This window comes from Limulus polyphemus, unplaced genomic scaffold, assembly GCF_000517525.1.
Source record: "Limulus polyphemus unplaced genomic scaffold, Limulus_polyphemus-2.1.2 Scaffold1927, whole genome shotgun sequence".
Lineage (NCBI taxonomy): Eukaryota > Metazoa > Arthropoda > Merostomata > Xiphosura > Limulidae > Limulus > Limulus polyphemus.
Genome location: NW_013667537.1, coordinates 200233 through 206085, shown reverse-complemented (window position 1 = coordinate 206085; position 5853 = coordinate 200233). Strand labels below are relative to the sequence as shown.

Here is a 5853-nt window from a genome sequence, read left to right as displayed (position 1 = left end):
CTCTGTACATCTCTGGTTGTTTCATTGTTATTGTTCTTCAGTTAGATTTATTTTTGAATTTAATTCTTTTTTAAATAGTAGGTTTCTTGCTTTTAACTCTTCTCTTAAATTCTTGTCATGTTCCTCTAATTTTCTGACTTCTTCTCTTTGGTATTCTTTTAATTTTCTGTCTTTTATTTTTCTTGCTCTGGTCTGAACAATTTCATCACTTTGAGTAACATTTCACTCTGACTCTTTGACCTCATGGTCATGATTTTAGATGATTGAAATTTAGTCAAAGTTCTTGTTTATTTTCACCAAAATAATATCCCTCTTTTGTCACCAAATGTTGTATTATTACTATTTTGTAATATTGTATTTTCTTTCTCCCGTGGTGAGACTGTTAACCAATAAAAAAGCCTAACGAAATAGATAATATTCTGTTAATTTTGATCTACTACCCTTTAAATGATTGCATTACCTTAATAACTTCCTATACCTTTTATCTATTAACAGCAAATCAGAATCGTCCTTCAGTGTTACAAAACTATCCTTTGATTTATTTTAAATGTGAGAAAAATATGCAATATGCTATCAAGTGAGACCTCCACAAAACTATCACATATGAACAACAATAGAACAATGTGATTACGTGGACGTCTGTTCATGTGTGAATGGACCAAATTCCCCTTTAAAAGTTAAAAGAACAATAAACTTGTATAACTGTTTGACTTACTGATTCCTGTGCAGTAAGTATAATGTGCCTTACTTAGGTAAAATATTGTATAGAATTGATGAGAGATTCTAGGAACATGTCAGGCAAGTAAAAGAATGGAAACATTGAACTCCAAGTATCAAACACTTAATTCTAACAATGATTCTATCAGTGACATACATACCTTTATTCTGAAACTTGCTTCCTAGGAAAAGACTTCTTCTTTGTACTAATTTACTTAATTGCAGAAAAAATAATACTTTCATAACATTTAACTTTTAGTACATGATTATTTAAACATATGTTATGTTGTAGGTATAATTTAATATTATTTTATTGTTGATTATTATTGATCTCATCCCCATGTCTGAAACATCATTTGAACTAAAATACAATAACCCAAGTATTAGTTTCACTAATTTTTTGTTTGAATATTGTGTGTGATTTTCATTACAATGTCATGCATACATTAAACTAATCAAAGCTTGCTCATGCAAACAGTTTTTGGAGAAAAAAGTTTTTTATTATTATCAAGCAACTAAATGTTACTCAGCATTTTGATAAAAAATTTAATGTATTTTTATTCATTAATTTGTTTGTTTGTAATTAAGCACAAAGCTACACAACAGGCTATTTGTGCTCTTCCAACCACGGGTATCGAAACCCGTATTCTAGCGTTGTAAGTCCGCAGACATTCCGCTGTGCCACTAGGGGCTATTCATTAATATTTATGTGATTTTTCTTGATATAAAAATAGAGTTAACATTATGCTTACATTTTAGTTTTAGTGAAATTGATGTCAGAAGAATTATTTAAGTTTTATTTTTTGCATTAAGTTTGTAATGTTTTATAGTTTGTTTTTAGAGTGTTGTAATAACATAGTTCAGTGTAAAAAAGAAAATTGTGTTATTATGTTGTGCCACTTATCTTGTAATGTTGGCAATAGATGAAATTATTTATGTGTATACGTATTACATAGAAAAATAAAGTATGGATAGAAGATCCTACAGGAATTCGAGTTGCTCAGTGGCAAAATATACCTACTCAAGGAGGTGAGTTTGTCTTCAAATCATTTCCTGTTTGCATTTCTTGTGATATTTTTTGATGTTTTAAAACATATGTCTTTTTTGATACAGTTTGTGTTTTAAACTGTACAGAAATCTAAATATCAAATACATTTAATGAGGTATCTTGTGGAATAGTTTCTTCAGAAATCTGATTTACCCAGTATAAATAAAGTAATCAAAAGGGTTCATGAATGTTTCAGAATAATTTGTTTGGGTTCACAGGGAAACCAGTATGAGGTAAAAAAGGATTATCAGGATATAATCTCTACTGCTAATATTATGTCAAAAAATTCTGTATGTACTTTAGTGAAATTGAGTTGAGTTTTTTCCTAGCTAAAAGGATAGAATCTTTATTACTAAAATCAAAAGAGAAAGCATAATGTAGTGTAATATAATCAAGTAAACCTTTTTTGTTTTCAATATAAATAATACAAGATTATATAAAGTAATATTTCCACTGTATACCTTATATCACATATGTAAATATAAATTGTCATTATCATATTTTAAGTATTTACATCATAGATGAATTAATCAAATGATAGATACACCTGTACATGTTTTATTATCTTTGCTATATTTTACTTTATTAAATGTTAAAGATGTTGGTACATACCTGTTTCTATAGTTTCTTTATATAAAAGTTATCATTCACAATGATAGAATTATGCTAATATTTCAGTTTAATTTAAAACATTTATAAAATAAAATGTAAAGGTGTTGCAGCTCCATTCTCATGGATAAGTTTTAATTTGATAGTGATAATTATTATTGTAAATATAATGTAATGAATAAAGCAGAATATTTCACTACAGTAATTCTTCAAAGATTTAAACATCTTTACCTAATTTCTTTGAAAGTTTATTGTGGACTTTTACTTTTCAGTTGGAAACTGTGAAATTTTTTTCTCAGAGAACTTGTGAAATGTAGTATTTTAACAGTTTTATTCTGTAATCACCTCTCCACAGTTGAAACTCCTACCCCTACACATAATAATGTATACTATGTCACTCTATGATGCAATCAGCATTAGGTAGACTATACTTCATCACCAGTAGGAGGATGACAATCTTGTATATGTTCTTTCCTCTTGTGAACTTTGTGTGTATCAAAAACTCGTTATTTTCCTTGGCACTACAGTGTTCAGCCTTATTCTTTTTTTTTGTTTGGAATTTCAGAAAAACAAAACAAAAATATATTTATTATTTTCAACTATTAGTTAACATTCAGTGTTATCTTTCTTATCTTAGCTCTTTCTTGATTTTGAGAAAGAAAGATACTCCTTTTTAAATTGATTTTAGTCAGAGTTTCTGATATGAATTATTATGTTTTCTTATATTCCTTTGATTCCTTCTCTTAATAAAACTACAAGATTTTGTTAAACATGTTTGAAAAATGTGATATAGTTTCTTAAACAAGAATATTTCTTCCTCAGTAAACCCAGTTTCCAGGTTCCAGCAAAAGCTGATAATACATCTCAGATTTGTCAAAATAAAAATGACCAAGGCCTAAGTACCACAAACACATGAGAACCTACTGGAAAAGATCAAAAAGTTGAAATAATAATAATAGTACTTTCCATAAATTAAGCTTCATGGATCTTATTGAGTAAGGCTTTACTTTCTGAAAACCTCTGAAGGTCCAGACTCTCCTTCTTAAGAATTGTATTATTTTCCATAAATGGCAATTGGAGTTACTGTGATGGTGGGCAATGTTACTTCATTGTATATCATGTGGTTGGTTCTATCTTACATTCTTCATCTCAGACTCTAAGACTCATGGTTTCCTATTTCTGTAACTTCTGCTAAATGTACCTTGTTTTAGGATGATTAACTCTTCTCTCAACCAGCCTTTGCTTCTAGTTTATCTACCTTGATGAGGATCAGGTAACAATAACTTTGTCCTTTGCTGCTCTGATACCTCAGGTATATGCTGTTTATTGATATTTGTTCTCTTACACTAGTTGTTTATGTTGGTTCTCTAGTGAACTTCTTGAATGCACCTCAACTCAGTTGTTTTTGCAGTTACTACAAAAACTACCTTAAAATACACACACACAAAAGCTACCAGAGAGGTGAGTGGACTGAACAGGAACATAAGGTCCCAGATTGAGAAGCTGTGTAATGAGTTATCACAAATAATATGGACAGCAGGAACTGAGAGCAGGGAACTAAACTTAGTGCTTTCTTTTTTTTTGTTTGTTTGAAAGTAATAGTATGAATTTAAAGGTAAGATATATCAACTGCTAACATTCAACAGGAAAAAGACAGGTTTAATGCTTTTATTCCCTACTCTATGCATTACAGGAAAGAAGAGTATTTTCTGTAAGCAATGCAGTGGGTTCATTTTCTTCAGTATATATATATATGTGCTTTAAGCAAAATCCTCCCTCCCATTTTCATTTAGTTGAGTAGGAGAATCCTTGCATCTCCAGTACCAAGCCATGGAGGAGGTTGATATGGAGAGTTTCCCTTTGGGTTAGTGTAATCCCACTGGTAAGTGGACACAACTCTTGATTGAAAGTAGGGCTGGAGTGTTTACATGGAACTGTAGCATAGCCCACCTTCTGCACTAAAATTCCAACCATTCCTGGTGGTTGTGACCAGCTGGATGTATCTTGTGTTCTTTCTGTTTGAGATGAAGGTCTGTTATTTTTTATTTTGGTATTTCTCGCATATTAACTGATTGCCCAGCCATACTTACATGTAAATGTTCTAATGATCCCTTGAGATATGTAGTCCAGTTAAACAACCTTTACATTCTGCCAATTTTGAAACATTTTAGCACCATGTAGTATGTAGTTTTTACTGTACTGTGAAGAATATTCCCTGCTTGAAATGGATATATTGAGGCTCCCACTAGCCTCCCTCCATTTCAAGAGATTTTCTGTCCTGTTGCAATGTTCTTGGAAATAAACTTCTATTTTTCATTTCTTTATCTATTGATCCCTCCATCATCTTCCCATCATCATGTAGGATTCTAGCTATCTGTTCTTTGGAGAGTTAAGTAGTGTTTCCAAAGTTAACATTTTCCTTACTTGAAAATGTATTTCGGATAGATACTCATCTTTTCACAGAACCATCCATCCTTCTTCCCTACTTCTGATGTTTCTCTTTGGCCTTGTCAAGAATGAGGTTTTGGTATATATATATAAAGTGCACAAAGGGAGTACTACTCTTGGAGGATGTGTCTCTGTCATGTTGGTGGAGAGGTATAATCTAATGCTGATTGCATCATAGATTGCCACAGTACATGTTATTATATGTAGGGATGGGAATTTCGTTCAAAGGCTTGGCACATGCACAATAACATCTTAGTAACTGTACAGTGTATTCCTATCTGTTCTGTGAAGAAGTGATCTTGTAGCTGAAATACATTTTCAGATAAAGAAAAATGTTAACCTTTTGACTTTTTCATTTGGAAACTGCTGAATTTCTACTGAGAGAACTTGTGAAATGTAGTAGCAAAACACTTACTTTGGGCTTGTTTTTATTTGGTCACAACAGAATTTTTACAAAGAGGACTTAGGAATTTATCAGTATGTACTATTTAAGTAAAGATATTTGTCATTCCATATAGGTTAACACTTGCTTTCATTGTCTTAAGGGAATAGATGTACCAAACAGATCTTCATTGATTCATTTTACCTGATAATGATTAAATTAAGGATTAAGTAAAATTGATTTTTTATTAGTTTTACTTGCCTCTTTTTTATTACTTAGCTATATAGTAAGATATTTCTGATATGAAAGTACCAATACATATTATGTACATTTAAGTATACTGTTAAGTTTTATAAGTCTCGTGTTTTATCAGAATTAGGGAAATAATCAATATTATAATAGGATTTCTGGTTTGACAAAAGTAAATATTTTTGTATAAATATAACTGTCAGAGATACCATATGAAATGTTTTTATGATTGTTTATTTTTTAACATAACATAACATAATGTTTTGGGACAACATGGAAACTATTGGTCCATCTTGACTGTTCCATCCTCTAAACAAATTAAAATAATTAACAAAAATCTCTTAAAGTCAGCCCTTATCATTCATATACTTATCAAGCTTTTTCTTAAACTCACTTAAAT

At 30.5% G+C, this 5853-nt stretch overlaps 1 pseudogene; it reads left to right on the top strand.

Moving 5' to 3' along the window:
- The window catches only part of LOC106465385, a 163917-nt pseudogene that overhangs the window by 15571 nt on the left and 142493 nt on the right, over window positions 1-5853 (top strand).